At 39.3% G+C, this 18,235-nt stretch overlaps 1 protein-coding gene across 1 annotated transcript in view; it reads right to left on the bottom strand.

The window, feature by feature from the left end:
• The window catches only part of si:dkey-215k6.1 (transmembrane protein 132C), a 246,350-nt gene that overhangs the window by 41,353 nt on the left and 186,762 nt on the right, over positions 1 to 18,235 (bottom strand). The window lies entirely within an intron of this gene.

Consider the following 18,235-nt stretch of genomic DNA (forward strand, 5'->3'; position numbering starts at 1 on the left):
TGAGGACAGTGAAAGAAAAAAGGGACTTGACAGGAATGCACAAGTGAAAAAGTCCAGGGGAGAGCTTTAAAGGAGAGGAAAAATGTGATTATGAACTGCAAGATTAATGTAATCAGCATGATTACATTTGATTAGATCCTTCCAACAAAAATAGCACCAGAAAACCAACACACAAACACACGCACACCTCAGAGCGCGCTGTGCCAGCATCAATCTTGATTATTTGGCTTTGAGTTTCCAAGAGGGCATTTATTACTGCCAACACACACACACACGCCTGATTACAGGGTATCACTGGGCCCGAAGTTTGTTTCTGTGTGTGTGTGTGTGTGTGTGTGTGTGTGTGTGTTCGTCACTTCTTGACTCTAGTAGAATTCAGCTGAGCATTCAGGATGCCAACACAAGGGCTGATGAAGAAACACATAAGAAATGTACATGTTGTACATACCAGGAAAATGGTTTCAATCTGCTAAACAAGAATGTACAATTTTTTTTTTTTTTTTTTTAGTCCGTCTTTGTTGGGAGGCATTCCAGACGTTCAGATTGAGGATTGTTTTGTTAAATTAGCTGGTCTTCACTTCTTTATTTTTCTACTGCTAGGGGGTTAAAGTTTGAATTAGTTGAAGTAAATTTAAGGATAGGTGTTTGTTAATACAATGATTCTGGCTTTTTCCTAAAATGCTGCAAGTTGTTTTCTTTACATGTAAGTGAGGCATATTATTTTGTGTTTTTTAAATTGTAAATAAATACCCTGCACATCAATTTTATAAGACAGGTGCAAACACTGTCGATCAGTGTACAGACAGTGTGCTGGCATTTTAAATCAAGTTTTTAATAAGTTTAAATTGTAAATTGTGTTTAAATTGTAAATTGTAAATTTAAACACATCTTTTTTTTGAGAGTCCTTAAAAAAATAGGCCAAGGAGATATACAGTATGTTGCCACTCTTGGGTTACATAAAAGTAGATTATAATGAGTGGCGTTAGAAAGTGCAAATGAATTAGATTATTTTGTATGCATGTGTAGACGTCACACATAAGGCCACCCCTGCATAAGTCAGAACTACAGTTGGGCCACCCCAGTCAGAAAAGTCTGGACACGCCCCTGAGTGTTCGGTCCAACCATGTGATGAGAGAATCATTTTAATGTAGAGCCTTGCAAATATGCTCCAGTTTTTTTTAACCACCTACTAAGAACAGTGAAAATAATATTTGAATCTTCATCGGGAGATGTTCATGCACAAAGGACATTCTGAAACATGTTGAATAAGAGTAATCATTTAATATAAATGCATTACCATTGCAAGAGTAGCAAACAGGAGGATGCAGTAAAAAAATGTACACTCCAGAAAATGTGGGCTAATTATGGAATCTCTCAACCACTACTCCCAATGTATACTGTAGGTACTTTTTGTTGTTGTTGCAGAAACGGTTACACAATCAGTGCATAAAAAAACAAAAAGAGAGCAAAGAATATGCAAATAAAATACATGTATAAATAGCATATCAGGGCAAAGATACACACTTGCAGACATGAACACACTCATGAATAACACAAACAAATTTAACAAGATGCTGATGCACATACACTCACACTTAACACACGAAGTCAAGAGCTTAAGTGAAAGTGACTAGTGACAAGTCGCCTAACGCCCTACCCTTCTCAGCAACACATCGCTTTGTGACCTTTACTTAATGAGATCTCTCTCTTCCTCTCTCTAAGGCACATGCACACTCTCTTTTCCGTCTCTCGCTCTTAAACTCAGATCAGTCTTTCCCGAATTGAGAAATAGATACTGCAGATATATAACACGACAGAAGACAGTTATGCACTTTGAAGGTGACAAACAGGTAAGGAGGAGGAGGAGGAGGAGGAGGAGGAGGAGGGGGAAAAGTGGGGGACAAACAGGATTAAAAGCATGGAAAAGATGAAAGAGGGAGCGCAAGAGAGGAAGGTGAAGGGCACTGACAAAGTAAGGCGTAGCAGAGAAATAAATAAATTTAAAAAAGGAGATTCTCCTTCCTCCTTGAGGGTCGGAGAGTAGATTGAGGGATAAAATCAAAGAGGAAGAAGGGAAAGACTTCGGGAGATTATGTGGGTCTAATTCTCTATGTGCTTGTGCAAGTATGAGGCCTTTATGTGTATACATTAAGTTTGTGTTTGTATGTGTGTGTGTGCATGTATGTGTGTTTTTGCTGTGTGTGTGTGTGTGTGTGTGTGTGTGTGTGTGTGTGTGTGTGTGTGTGTGTGTGAGTGTGTGTATCCCCGGGCAGTAGACTCTCGGAAGCTACAGTGCGTCAGATAACATCATGTTTACATCTCCGCTATCACACCACAGGCCAAAAGATGACAACAACAAGAGGGTAAAGACCTTTTTTTTTTTTTTTTATAAAGGAGTAAAATGTTGAGTTATTAGAGACCTCTGTCTGTCTCCTGCAAAGCCCTTTCATCTGATATGTCAGCTTTGTGGCCTTGAACTTAACGCTCAAATAAATTTAAACAGACAAGAAGTAACTGTTTAGTTCTTTGACACTGTGATGGTGCGTGGACTTATTTTTTAAAACTCTGGCTCAATGCTAAACGCAGGTAAAGCATCTCGTAGACCTGTACAGTGACTATCTAGCCTTAAAGCACTCAATCAAAGTGTCATAGTCTACAGTATAGCTCAGTATAGTAGAAGAGTACATTGTATGGTGATGCTTTTTCTGTTCGTTTGTCTTTTTTTTTTTTACCTTGTTTGTTTTTATCTTCTTATGGACTCTAAATAACTTTCTAATGATGATGATGACCCGACTCCCAGCCACCACCATCGGATTGTGTCATCCCCACAACCACCGCCGTCCTCATTCATGCCGACCTTGCTTTTTTGACCCTTATTCTGACATGGGTTGAACAGGAGACAGGCACTGGCCATGAATAGAACTTAAATTGAATTATACACATGTTTAATTATGATTTAATTTAATCATAGAGAGAAAGGGAAGAAAATCACACAGGAAGGAAAAATAATCATATTTTGTAGAAATACTGTAGATTGATCCTAGAATTAACAGAATTGATCAAATCTTCATTTTAAGCTAAAACTGAAATCATAATGCAGACTGTCATTGCCTGTTCCTTTTCACAAAAAAAAACTTGCAAAGATGCAAAGATGAATCAGTGGAAGCAGAAAAAAACCCCCAGAAAAGACAAATACGCAGAGAGGGCAGTTATGTGGGGGGGAAAACAAAGAACAAAATTAGAAGAAAAAAAAGCAGACAAGCACAGCAAAAAGGGAAATATTAGAGCGAGAGCAAAAGAGACAGAGAGGAAAAAGGAAAGAATTTCACGCCTGTCCAAGGGAATTATTAAGTGGCTCGTCAACAACTGGCTCCCTACTGCCTTCAAAAGCTGCTCCACACAGCACTGAGATAAGCTCAGAGGAGGTGTGTGTGTGTGTATGTGTGTGTGTGTGTGTGTGTGTGTGTGTGTGTGTGTGTGTGTGTGTGTGTGTGGGCAAAGGTCTTGAGTGCCATATAGTTCTATGTCTGAATGAATGGGTTTTATGTGAGTTCATGTCGGTTCATGTGTGTGTGTGTGTGTGTTTGTAAGAAAGATGACAGAAGAAGAAGAAATAGAGAAAATGAATATGTGTGCTTGTGTGTGTACACGTGTGCATTTTGCACAAAGAAAAGAATTCCAGGAAAAAGTCTTTCTCTTGAAGCTTATCCATGCATGTATATTTGTGTGTGTGTGTGTGTGTGTGTGTGTGTGTGTGTGTGCCCTGTAACGTGTGTGTGCGATTTAAAGTGAACCAACTGGAGCGAGACCAGTCATCATAGAGAAACACACATATTCACAATGTCACACATGCACACACAATGTTTAAAAAGAGTTGACATAGGGGGAACATTTTTGCTTTTTTTTGCTTTTCTGTACAAATTCAATTACAACTGTGACTTACAATAAGAGTGTGTAAGCACTTCTCTTTTTGTCACTTTCTCTCTCACTGTCTGTCTCAGACTCTTTCTTTCCTTCACACACATGCACGCACACACACACACACACACACACACACACACACACACACACACACACACACACACACACACACACACACACACACACACACACACACACACACACACACAGACCTAGTCATATGTACTTTTCTGTTCGTTTTTTAAATGGTCAAGTTTCTCATTTGGAGAGAACTGCTCCGAACATATACGACTCAGAGTCTCCCTTTGTTCTGGTTGCGACCTCTTCACCACAGAATGTTAACAAAAACACTTTGGCCTTGGCCATACAAATCTCCTGCGTCTTCTGCTACTCCCTGTAATACATGTACAACATTGAAAGAATAAGAAAATCATTCTCTAAAGCCCTTTTCACAGGGAAATACAGATAGCTTCTGCGTTCTTGAAGGGAGGTTAAAAATGCCAATGGTGCAAAAAAGAAGCCAGAGGATGACGGCACATTTTGTCTGTAAAGTAAGAAGAAAAAGATCACAATTTGTTCAGCCCTACACTTACTGTAACTGCACACACTTACAGAATGTACTTGTATGGATTGTTAACCTACAGGAAGTAGACTGTTACACTTAAAGAAATCAATTAATTAGTCTTATTTTGACTGCATTTTACAAACACATGCACTTGTCGACACAGGCATGGGCACACGCTGACACATGAAATGCAAGTACACCAAAGCTGTGCAATTTATCGACAAATAAACCAATCAACAAATAACCTCCAGTAAGTAACAGACAGGCAGTTTGATCCAGGCCTCGCCCTTGTGTCATTATGTATATGTGCATTTACACATGTAGAGAAGGAAACATTCCACTAGTCCATGAAGCGCCCCAGTGTTGTTCACATTGCTGCAGACTTTTTGTGAGTAATGTGAAATGCTTTGAAACTTATTCTACAATACAAAAAAAAGAGAAAGGGAAGAAAAAGACAAATACAAAAAAAAAAAATTAAATCTGTTAGATGGACATACTGAGTGGTAAAGAAACAAGAGAAGAGGATGAAGAGGAGGAGAGTTGTAGTCATTTCTTAAAACCTCCCCACATGTCTTGACACACACACTATGGCAATATGCTACTTGTTCTGTTACATTTTGATGGAGGGCTGTGTAAATGTATTGAGTTTATGACAAACAAGAAAACAGCGAAATACTAACTAGTGCGTTCATCTGAGAAAATGTATAAATGAGAGTGTGGGACGTAATGATAAGGGAATAAGAAAATGAGAAATAAGTGGAAGAAAATAGGCAGAGCATATTGTTTTTCTCCTGCTTCCTCTCACCTGTTTGTCACCTTAAACAAGAGATCTTTGTTTTGTTCGCATCTACACGTCTCTGATTGGAGGCGAAAACAGAAACATTATAAAGGAGAGTAAAAACAAGATGATTTACGTGTGTGTGTGTGTGTGTGTGTGTGTGTGTGTGTGTGTGTGTGTGTGTGTGTGTGTGTGTGTGTGTGTATGAGTGTGTTTTTGTGCACGAGTGAGCCTGGGAGAACGAGTAATATTCTAACATGCTTCTACATCTGTACTGAGAGGCCACAGCAGAAGGCGAGAGAAAAAGAAATCACAGGTCATGCATGCATGTAGGCTGTTTATTGCATTATGTACAGCACTAACAAAGCAATAAAGTCAGTGAAGGTGTACATGTTTGTAAATCAGATGTTCAGCCTGTTACTGCTCCAATTCCAGTGTTACGGATGGGTTAGCACATTAATTGAGGTTGTTTCAAGTCGGGGGTTATGGATCTGCATTGACATAAAGTAGTTCCTACAATCTTAAAACATAATGCAAATTAAATATAATTTATATACAGTTCCTAGAAGAATGTGAAGCTGAAAATCATGCCAGATAATAACCAAGAAATGTTAAAAAATATCTCGCACATTTCTGCACAAACTCTACTCCTCTATTATTACACTTCTATAGAAACATGGTATATATTTTATCAAATATTATTTAATATCTACCTCTACTACTCCGCCATAAATCCACTCTGATTCTTAAACTAATCATAGTGATTCTAAAGAAGTGAAACCAGCTAAAAATGAACGAGTCACACGAAGATTTAAGATTACATCAAGGCAACAATCAGAGCTCCTTTAAAGTATAATAATTACAGTTCTAAAAGCATACTTAGCACATGAAACACAAAGGTATTAGCAGGCAAATTAGATTCTTTTAGTTGAGAAACTTATTTTTGTTTCGACTTTGTAGTGCAACACATTTATATTAATACAAATATGACCTTCTGCCCCATGGCTAATTTAACCTTTGTTTTGTTTTAAGCTATTTTTCTTTCTCTGTCTTACTCTGCTGTCCAACCGATCCGCATAAAGAGTGTTTCCTTTTTGTGTGTGTGCTTACTCACATGTGCATGCTTGTGTGTGTGTGTGTGTGTGTGTGTGTGTGTGTGTGTGTGTGTGTGTGTGTGTTTAGGGGCTCAGCTGTGAAAGGAAAATTGGTTGAAGGCACTTAGCTGCAATTTACTACAGACCCATTAAACACATCAAGTGTATCGCACTTTCTCCGTGCCTGTGTGTGTGAGTTGCTTGCATGTGATGTGCCTGCATGTGTTGTGTGTCTCTTACAAGTATTTTAGGTCTAACTGCTTTAATATACTGTTCTCGCTGCTTTGATATACTGTGCATACTGTGCATTACAGTGAGGTAAGAGGTTTCTTCTGACTTTGAAATTAAGTTTCATTAGAAGTGAACAAAGACGCAGCAAATACAGAAAACCCAGAAAGAGTACAAGTAGGCTGCTTTACATTTTTACAGAGTAGAAATCCACAGCCTCCATACATGGGTCGCGCGCACTAACCACTGCGCCACTAGCGCCCCCAATAGAGTCATCTTTTCTAATATGTCTAACGCAATGGATATGCTTTCAAAACAGCCCGTCTGAAACCAATGGGTAAACTCAATCAGGCTTCATCCACTATCATTTAAAGTCTATGGGCAGCACACGCTGATGTTCGCTACCAAAATAAAAGCCTTACTAATTTGCGACAGAGGGGTGTTTTTACCGGACACCATGTGGCAGTTATGTAAAAGTAATAATAAGCACATCGAAATGGCACAAAATACAATACTACAATTGTATTATATACATGTACACAAAATCAGGCTTACAATAAAAACAGCCATTTGGTTGTGGAGTTATGTAACCACCTTTTAGGGCTTTTTTTGGGGTCACATTGACACTGCCCAAATATATCATAATAATTAAGAAACTAATGGAAATTCATCGTAGTAACAGATAATTTTAATCCCTGCTTGTAATCAAATAAATATAATTACTGTCAATTAGCATCCTTTCAATTCATGCTCCAAAAACTATGGAGCATCAGGATCAGAAATGGAAGTTTAAGTCCTTTTTTATCTGTTCTTTTGTCTATACAGTACATATACACTCTCTCAAATGTGGTTTCTCAACACCAACTCCGATCGTACTTCTCAAGTTCCTAGTTTGACTGTAAAGAGAGCAATGCATGGAAAAAGACTGGTAGTTTATAGCTATCAGCTGGCTACACCAGAAGCCCCTAAAAGTAGGCCGTTGCTCAGAGGCATTATTTTGGTCAGAAGAAAGCCAAAAGGTTCCCAGGATCAGACCCATCCCACAGCCAACCAAAGCACATTCTACAAGTCTTTCTTCTGGGTCACTAAGCACAGCCACTATGATATTCAAATATTATCTTGGTCAGGTTTATGTAGCAATTAGTTGATAGTGATTAAGATGCATAAGCCGGAGGCTATCTTGTGCGTCTGTGTGAGATGCTAATGGCTGTGAATTGATGACTTGGGGATCAGAAAAGGCTTTGTGCCTTTCATAACATTGTATAAAACTTTAGATGTAACAAAAACTGCAGTGAGATCAACTGGGTAAAAAACCATCTGGTCCAGTGATGACAGCCTACAGAAAAGTTCTATTCTATGTCAAGAATATTTGAATTGTACAAACAATCATTTTAAAGCAAGTCATAAAGTCAAGTCTTAAAAACTAGTCTCCTATGCTGAAAGTGACATTCTGTTTGAAGCTGAATAGGTTAAATACGAGTTCACCTATTCTGAAAAGGAAGTGACATGTCAGTATTTATAAAATGCTCCTGTTCCCCTAAACAGATAGAGAGCAGTAAAACTTTAGAACAAAAATAGTTAAACTGAGAAATCATTACATTGTATTCATCTTCATGTTCATCATACATGACTCATATTACTCTGTGTCTAAGGGTGATTGAGTCTGTATCTTCCTCTGATTCTTACTTGTTGATATTCCGTCTTTTAAGCTTCATGTTCAGGAACTTGTAAAGAAGTTAAAGTTGCGGCTGGCTTTTTCTGTCAAAAATAAGTCTTGTTTTTCTTTTTATACCATTAATTACCTACGTTGATGTTTTATTTAGGCATTCTTAAATCTTTGGATACTGTACACCATGGAGTATTGAGGTTCACTACAAATCTACACGCCCTAACTCATCATTGTACTCCGTGATCGAGTTAAATACTAAATCATTTGCATATCTTTATTTATAAGGATATACTTAACCTGCTTCCCTCATACCTAATTTTATTCATGTGAAAAGTGTTGGAAGCCACAGTCTTCGACCTAGTCGCAAAACTTCTTCTAGTTATCTGTTCCCAAAGTGTGTCTTGAAATGGGGAAAAGGGAGTTTTAGGTATGCTGCTCCTGCAGCTTGGAATCTGCTTGAGGAGGATTTGTGTCTGTGGGAGCTGGTCTCCTTAAATCATTTTTTTAAGTAGATCAAAGGTGTTGGAGGAAGATGCATCAGGTTGAAGATGCTTTGACTAAAGACTTTCTCCTCGGTTACCATGGATACTTAGACATGTATTTTTGGTATTTTTTTATGTGTTGTATGTCTGTAACTTTGTTAACATGTGCTGCTGCCTGTCTTGGCCAGGATACTCTTGTAAAGGAGATTCTTAACCTCAATGAGGTTTCAATAAACTTTCAATAAACAGAAATGTTTATCGTCATGATTATTTCTTCTCACCCTTGTATTCTTGGAACAAAGGACAGCAGGAAATGTATCTTTCCGAGGAGCTAGAGGCGGGAGATTTAGAGAACTGGAAGAGAATGGAGAATGGGCAGGTGTAGCAGTAAGGGCATAGCAGAATTTAAATGTGTTATTTTAACATTCAAAACAGTTATCATAAAATCTTTCTACAATAATGTTTACCTAATGCTTCTAGGTTTTTTCTTCAAGTTGCTGTTTGGGAAATAAGTGCAGGCAGTTGTTTAAGTTGCAGACTGTCATTCTGCATGCATTGATGCATGACTACAAATGACTTAGGTTTGGACATGATGCTGTGTCTGTCCTAATACCTCTCCCTCTCTTTACTTGGAAAACAGGCTTGGCGACAAGTCGTGGAAATAACTTGTTTTTGTGTTCGGTCTTGTTGAAGTAAATGAACCTCGACTTCAACAGATATTGTGATTCAGCAGAGCGGCTGCCTGGTGCCACAAAAGTCAATAGTGTTTACTAAAATAATTAGAGAGTGGCTTTCTAATGTGCAAACTGTTGTACCATCAATATCACATCAATTCCTTATGTCTACAAACACAGACAGAGCCCACATAAATATGCACACACCAGTATGTGCTTTTGTTTGAATGTCTGGATGAGGAAAGACACAAAAGCCGACTGTGTGCACGTTGTAGAATGTCAAAGTGTGTTGTGTGTTTGATGCAGCACATTTTGCACTACAGCCTCCAAATAAGCCAGTGATACCAGTTGGTGTGATTGGAAGCGAGTCAACTGCAACGCCAGACACAAATTGCTGCCATGGAGACTGTGATAACTAAACGACTTGATTTTTTTGTATTGCAATCAAAAAATGAGAAAAATTGTGTCTCAGTTACTTGTTTGACTTAATCAAACACATTGTAATTGTTTGATGGTGTCGCCCTGTAAGAAGACTCCCAGTGGACATGGGTAGGAAGTCAGGCAAGGACTTGGAACAGCTTTGCAAATTTGGCAATCGGGATCATACAAACAGAACACTTTCATAAGCCACAGGTTGTCATTTTTTGTTTTTACTGATTGAAAATCTAAAGAGGGCAGGTCCAAGGTAGGATGAGAGAAAATGCTCAAGTGGTCCATAAAAGTTAACATATAGGAGTGCAATGCCATGTGTGCATTAAAAGTAAAGCAAAACTTTTCGGTAAAACCATTATGAACGATTTCAATCATGACAATTCTCTCTCTCTTTCAAGTTCTGAGATTTGAATTTGGTAGTTTTAGCAGAAATGTGTCTCTAAATGTTTAAAGCCGAGGTCATCTCTGTGTAATTACTGATACAAAGGTGAATTCCCCCCATACAGTTTTAAGTCATGTCTCCATTTTTTTTTTAACTGTATCATTTGACCCTCTATAATTATCAGGGAAATAAGATAGGCTAAAGTTGGCTCCTGATGGTCTGCTAAAGAGTGTAAGAGAATTTCTAAAATGAGTTATGGTGAGCAATTCAGAGTGATGATTTGAGTCACTGTCTTTTGATGGGAAGCCAAGTTAAATCCCCGAGATCAAATCACAAATAATTTCCACACACAATTACTTAACTGCAACCACTCATTACCTGCTCAGTGAGATTACAATTCTTGCTCATCAGAGAACCTGGTCGCCTGCCTGTCACACCTCCATCTCAATCATTCTCGGTAAAGGTCAACCATAAATTAATCTCTACCAGAACTCCTGCATTTGTGTTTCAGTTCCTACTACCTGTTCACATGTTACCTGACTGAAATCTGTTATCCTAATTAGTTCCTGCAGGTGTCTGCCTGTTGCAAGCTGCAGCATAATGGATCTATCAGTAGGAAACCTTTTGAACCCACCTGGGTTATTAATCTCTGAATCAGGACCACTTCGACCAAAGAAATGCTTTTCTTTGTTGTTGTGGTAAAAAAGAAAAGTTACATAAAACGTACCTTTAGCATTCAGCAAACTTGAACACTTCTACTAAGAAGGTGGATATCATCATCATCTAATTATAAACCCCAAACATCTGGTTTCATGCTGACTGAATGCCTTGTGGACACGGCATGTAAAAGAGAAACACAGGAGGGGAAAACTTAATAAATAGAAAATAGATAGTTGAAAAGAGGAAGAATGTGATATGAACTTTGGTTAGTAAGTGAGGAATAGGAAGCAAGATGATGGAGCAAAGGAAGAAAAAAAAAAGAACAGTGTACGGTATGGAACAGGAAATAGCAGAAGGAGGGGGTGTGACTGAGTAAAATTCAAATGGGAAAACTGAAAAAAAAAAGAGATCATTAGGTCTAAATACTGAAGAGGAGGAGGAAAAGGAGGAGAGGCGGGAGGGAGGGAGACAGATGAGGGAGGTGACAGCTGGGCGAGCTGCCTAGACAAGATAGAGGTTTTGGACTGTGTGTGTGTACGTGTGTGTGTGTGTGTGTGTGTGTGTGTGTGTGTGTGTGTGTGTGTGTGTGTGATATGTCAGGGATAAATGGCTATTATCACTATGACAATGTTAATTACAGCCAGACTATTAGGCTTGAGGAGTGCCGGCTCATTTATTTGGCTGCTATACAGTTGTGTGTGGGCGTGTGAATGTTCCAGTGTGTGCCTCTGCCATTTTTTTATGCTTGTGAATGCACAAGTGTGTGTGTGTGTTGAGTGAGTGTGTGCGTGTGTCTGTGTGTGTGTTCGGTGTGTGTGCGTGTGTGTTTGCGTGTGGTGTGTGTGTGTGTGTGTGATCATATCAAATCTATTTGTTAGACGGAGTAATTACTTCGAGGTTTAGTGAAATGCTGAAATGTTTCTTGTGATCTGACTTCAGACTAATCACTATAAACTGAACGTGAGCCAAATTTTCTCTCTTTCATTGGGGTTATTTTAAGACTTTTATAGCCAAGGCTTGCTTCCCAAGGAATCAAGAGATTATGAGAGCCGTGGCCTTCATACTTTCTTCCCACATATCTGGGGAAATTATTGATCGAGCTGTGAGAAATACTGTAAAGGCTAACAACAGGGAATAAAGTGTGTACGGAATCAAAAAAGGCCTCATAAATGCAAAACTTGCTAAATTACTAAAAGCTTGCATTTGTTAAGGACAGTAGATACATTCTTTATTACATGAAAAAAAAATGCATATAGGCAAAGCAGTTTGTCAATATAAAAAAATGCCAATATTTAAAATGTGTCCAAAGACAGATTCTTTCAAGCTCCATAATGAAAAAAGAGTGAAAATTCAAACAAGTCATACGTAGATCGTATGTTTCTACATATAAATATTATCCAACATGTTTGCTATTGTTGGGGTGGCTTCAGTGAGACAGCAAGCTATACCTGGGAGGGTAAAGATTGGATTTGATTGGGCAATTGTGGCTCAGTGGTAGGGCTGGTCTTCTCTTAACCGGAAGGTCGGGGGTCCTATCCCCATCTCCTGCAGCCATATGTCTGGCCTCGCATGGGACAGACACTTAACCCCAAATTGCTCCCGCTGGCATGTGAATGTGTTTTAATGGATAAATTAATACTCATGGACACTTCACATAGAATAACACACACACACAGACACACAGGTATACCATCAGTGTGTGTGAATGGGTGTGAATGGGTATGTGTGACCTGCGTTGTGAAAAGCACTTTGAGTAGTCAGAAGACTAGAAAAGCTCCATACAAGCTTAAATCCATTCATCATTTACCATCTGTTGATCCCTAAGATTACCAGAGACTCTGGGCCAACACTGGTAACCAACCAAAACCAGATTGCTTCTTGGAACTACAGTGGGCTTAAAACCCCTGAAGTTTGGGCCTGGCCTCAGCCTTACTACGACGGTTCAGGCTAAACACAAGTGACATCGGCATGTTTATTTTTTCTCAAGCTTGTCCAACCTAGAAACGCTAACTAAAAGGGGTCAAGACACTTGGATCAGTCAACTGGCTCAAAACAGCCGGGTCAATGGTTTACAGGTATTTTGCTGCGTCTTGGAAAATTCCTTAGTTTGCCTTCCCCTATGGTGCAGTGGTCAGGAAGAAACAGGAGGGTGCAGCAAGGAAGGACTCACACACAGAGAACAAGGGAGTAAAGACTGGAGACTTGATTCAAAATAGAAGTATTGAATCATTGTAGGGCTTAACAGACCAAAAATATATTGCCAAAAAACAGTCAGATGCCATGCACTACGAGGTCCGACATTGCCAGGCAACCAGGCAATGCAACTCTGAAACCTGACAATGACACTGCACAAACATAATTGCCGTTTTCATTAGACAATTTTAACCATGGATGTTACTACTGGTTTGGTATTCAGTTTTAGAAATTATCTCATTAGAAACATTTTGAAAAAAAGAAGAATGCATTTACACCATTAGATAAACATAAAAGGATTGCAATTATTTTAATCCTGTGACTGTGGGGTGCTGGTTTAGCCCAGTTGTTGAAGTGTGCATATAATGGACAGAGGCTGGCGTTCTAAGCGCAGCCGCCCGGGGTTAAACAACGACCAGCCATTTGCTGCATGCCAACCTCGACCCTCCCCATTGTGAAAAAGTAACTTATGTATTTTTCAGAGTACTTTCATTTGTATCATACATTTGGACACGGGTTTGGACAAATTTCACCCCCACACAATATCTAACACAAACCCTTCTGAACTTGATATGTCAGGGTCGATCAGGCGTAATAGCATGAACTAATCACAGCGCAACATGTGTAGGAGTGTAGCGCTGATGAGAGCTGAGAGCAGGCGTGCATGGGAGGGCGTTTTTGAAGGTACTGTTGATCCTTGTGTGACTAATTCAACCACACACTGTGTGATGAAACATGTCCAATTGATAACTTCAAGGTAATAAAAAAGCCAGCTGGTGGGTGGACAGCAGTGTGAGACTTTGATTGTATCAGGTAACTCCCAAGTGTGAATGTGTGAATTTGAGGCGGATATTGTTAAAAAAAAAAAAAAAAAAAAAAAAAAGGCATTTATGATTAGGTAACCCTACTCAGAGATGCTGTATAAATGATGATTACAAATTACAAAGTACTTTAACAAGGACTACTCCCTCCAAAATAACCTTTAAATCATAAAAGTGCTAACAGTACAAGTCACTTTGAATCTGCATGTTTAGACTGACAGGGAACATTTAGTATCAAGACAGACTTTTAAAAAGCTTTGTGATGCAAAGTGGGTGTAGCTTAGCTAATATAAGCCAGTATTGAGTTGTAGCTAGAAATAAAGCATAAACACATATGTTGCATTTTAAGACATGCAACAATTTTTAGATCAGGAGGTGATGTATCAGGTTAAAATTATTAATGGAAAAAACAATATTGCTCTGCTAGATCCTGAAATGCTCAAGTGCATGTTTGGAATATAATGTGCAAGGTTTGTTTGTTATTGGATAAATGTTTGTATTCAGGATGACTTTTTTTCTGAAGAGGTGCTCATGATTAAAACACTCAAATGTGATGTTTATACAATTTGGAATGAAACAATTAACCTAATGATAAAAAAATCTTCACTAATTACTTTTTGTTTCATTGTGTCTTACCTACATAATGCAAGCACCAGATTATCTACAATGGATCCACACGTCTAACGTTCTGTCTTGCTCAATTGCCTCTGAAAAATATAAAACGTCTGTATTTATTTAGTGAGTTACTTTTTGTTGGGTGTTAAAAGGTTTGTATTTTACAATATGCAGTTAAACTTTGAGTGTTAACTACTTTACACCTAGATTTACAAGTAAACAAGAAGCGATAGTTAAATTCTGGATGAAAAATAATACATAAAACTGACTCCAAAATAGAGTCTATTCATTTGCAGTCTGCCTAATTTGACAGGGCACATTTCTTTAATGGATTTATTTACAGCATCAATAATTTTTTTGTTGATGTGTAAATATTTTTTTCCTTCCTGGATTTTTACAATATCTCCCATACTATATTTAGGTCAAGACTGACACTTACTGCAGTGCATCTAAACGTCTTAACCTCTGCATTTTGATGTTCCACGCTGCCCCTACACCCCAACTCCAAAATCTGTCTGTCACCAGTCTAATTGCAGCCGTTAATGAGATACTAACGAGTCTGTAGGGGATCAGTGAGTCAATCACCTTGTTGCCGGGGAAATTATCACACCTATAATCTACTTCCCTCCTTTTCCCCCTTCAGTCCTGAAAAGCTATGGACAAACACTCCCTCATGTATACACGCAATGCTCATTGGCATCACAAACACACCCATACACACAGGTGCTAATGGGACCAATAGGAGTTGTACTCACTTGAGACATCGTTTAGACCTGCCAGATGTGATTATGCACACAGATAATAGGAGCAGGTAATGGGTCAGAGAGAATAGTGTTGTTTTAGTTTTTTCTAAACTTGAAAAGTGTGAAAAGAGCAGGAGGGAGCTGTGGAGTATGGAGGATAAAAGTGTTAAATTCCAATAGGGGCATAATGCCTTCACCCCAGAGCATAAAACATTGGATATGGAGTGTCACAGTAAGGTAGATGCCCAAAATAAGACAAACACAAGATTAAGAGATTGTAACATATTTTTCTATGACATAAAGTACATCTTGAAGTGCCCCACTTGTGAATTATGAAGCTTTTTCACATGTTAAAAAAAAAGGTCGGTAACTGGCTAACAACAGCGAATCAATGTGTTGGAAGCTTAGAAGTGGTGACGTTGAAGTGAGTCAGCCGTGGTGTAGTTCCTTTATAGCCTACTTTCGCAGATTGTGTTCAGAAATTATGAAAGTAGTGATAATTTTTTGAAGATAATCTTGATGAAAACAATGCGTACAGAGTTTACTTTCAGGCATAATCCAAAAACCCGTGGAAAAAACCCATATCGGCTTTTTGTTGATGGAACTGGTATGATGTTTACTTCCAGGTTGGCCTACAAAAATGGCACTCTATAGGGGGACCCATCATGCCCATTGTGTTCAGAGACAGCAACTTTGATGCATATTTTTGCGTTGCCCACTTAGTGCCAGGTGTTAGGTTATGTAACACTTCAGTAGGACAAAAGTAAAGAGGGCACAATGGGAAGGGTTTCCTCACTGATTGTTTATACTTGTCATTAGAAAACTGAAACGCCAGTTAATAGGGAAAGTATAGCTATGGTAACATCACGTCTTTATGAATGCCTATGTAAATATAGTATTTCTTTGAACCAAAACACAATTAACTATTGAACCTTCACCATGGCAACGTAACCCGTAAGATGACACCGTAATAAAACACATCAGGACGAACAGAAAGCATTATAGATAGAATTAGCTGAATATTTTTGTCAACATGGCTGCTAACAATTAGTAAGTGTTTTTGCAGATCAACCTTTAAATAAATGGTATAATGAGTTTTGTCTTTTATTCTGTATAATTGAGACTCTGACTCTTATCACTGCATGTAATTCTCTGCTTCTTTGGTTTTTGCTCACATAAAAAATTGAATTAGTTCTACTGTAGCACTCAGGGTGAGTTGAATGGATAATAGCATCACTTAAATTGTCTGAAATATAAAATGTAAATGTAAAAGGCAGCTGACATTTAGCTTTCCTCTGCACAAATTTATGAAATGCAGAGGCAGATTGAGAGTGAGAGAGAGAGAGAGAGAGAAAGAGAAAGAGGGAGAGTAACGGAGGGGAGAGAAGAGAAGGGAAGGGGGAGAACGAGGGAGGAAAAGAAAGAAAGAGAAACTAAAAGGAAGGAGGGGTCTGCAAAAGGAGGGAGAGAGAGAGAGAGGAGATAGAACAGGAGGGAGGAGGGATGAAGACATTTGGTTGATATGAGAGCTAACAGCCCATCCACCCCCCAATCCCCCACACACACAGCACTCTTGCAAAGATCCCAGGGAGAATTGTACTTTCAATTTCCAGACCCCTAATTGCATTAGAACTGCCCTGCTTCCGTCTCCTCTCTCTTTTTCTCTCTCTCGCTATGTCTCTCTCTCTCACTTCCCTCTCCTCCTCTGTGCTGCCCAGAACTTCCAGGGGACTATTACATGCTGCTGTGCACCTCCACTGGGTCCTCCTCTCTTACTCTCTCTCTCTCTCTCCATCATTCTCTCCCAGCTCTCTCTCCCCTCTGCCTTATTTCTACCATTTAGCTTGTCTTACTTTCTCTCCCCTCTCCCTCTCTCTTTTTTTCTTCTCCCCACATCTTCATCCTTTCTCCCTATCTTTCAGTTTTATCAGTTCGTCACGTCCCTCCCTATTTTTCTGCATATTCTCCGTCTTGCCTACATCTATTGATTTAACCCATCTTCCCCTTCTCCCTCTCTCTCCTCCCCCTCAACCCGCCCCTTCATCCTACCAATTTCCAACCAGTCAAATTCTTCTCTCTCTCGGTAGCTTCATCAGTAAAATGGTGTCTCTGCAACTTTTTGCACTTGCACTTATCTTACTTAGCTTCATAAAACCTTTAGTCCATTTTCTTTATGGCCCAATCCTGTGTCATCTCTTTGCGTAAGGAAACAGATAAAGCAGGCTACATAAGAAACATTAACACACTAAACTTCAACCATTCAGCTTCTTTAGTGGCTTGGAAGGTAAATGGTAAATTGACTTGAGCTCGTATCACACTCCTCTAGCCTTCTGACTACTCAAAGATCTTTTGCACCGCAGGTCAAACCTACCAATTCACACCCATTCAATCACTGATGGCATGTGCTGCCATGTAAAGCGTGGGGTTAAGTGTCTTGCCCCAACCTTCTGGTTAAATGAGGGCCGATTCTACCACTTAGTCACAGCCGCCCCAAGGGTTGTGTGGTCAGACCATGAAGCTACCATGTGGGACATACAGTGTAGCCACTGGGCATAAAGGAAAGAACTGTTCTCCAGTTCTTTATTAAAGAGCCTATATTATGCCCTTTTTGGGGTTTGTATATTTAATCTATGTTCCTACTTTTGTATGTTCACAATAGCTAAAGTCCGAAAAAAGTGTCTGTTTTCATGTACTGCTCCTCCTTGCTCCCTCTCCGCTCTGAGTCTGTCAGCTATGCTCTGCTGAGCCCCCACTGTTAGACCCCATGTGGGCCAAGTCTGCTCTGATTGGTCTGCCGATCCGCTCTGTCGTTATTGGTCAGTTGCTCAGCACGGTTCTCAGAAATGTCCCGCCTCTTTTACCATATTAGGACTGCAGCCACTGGCTCCGTCCGAGGGTAGCATAAACATTAGCACCTTAGCACTAACTGTGCTACCGCAGGCTACGGCATATCGTGGGCGTGCTACAGAAGTTAATGG

This window comes from Labrus mixtus, chromosome 5, assembly GCF_963584025.1.
Source record: "Labrus mixtus chromosome 5, fLabMix1.1, whole genome shotgun sequence".
NCBI lineage: Eukaryota > Metazoa > Chordata > Actinopteri > Labriformes > Labridae > Labrus > Labrus mixtus.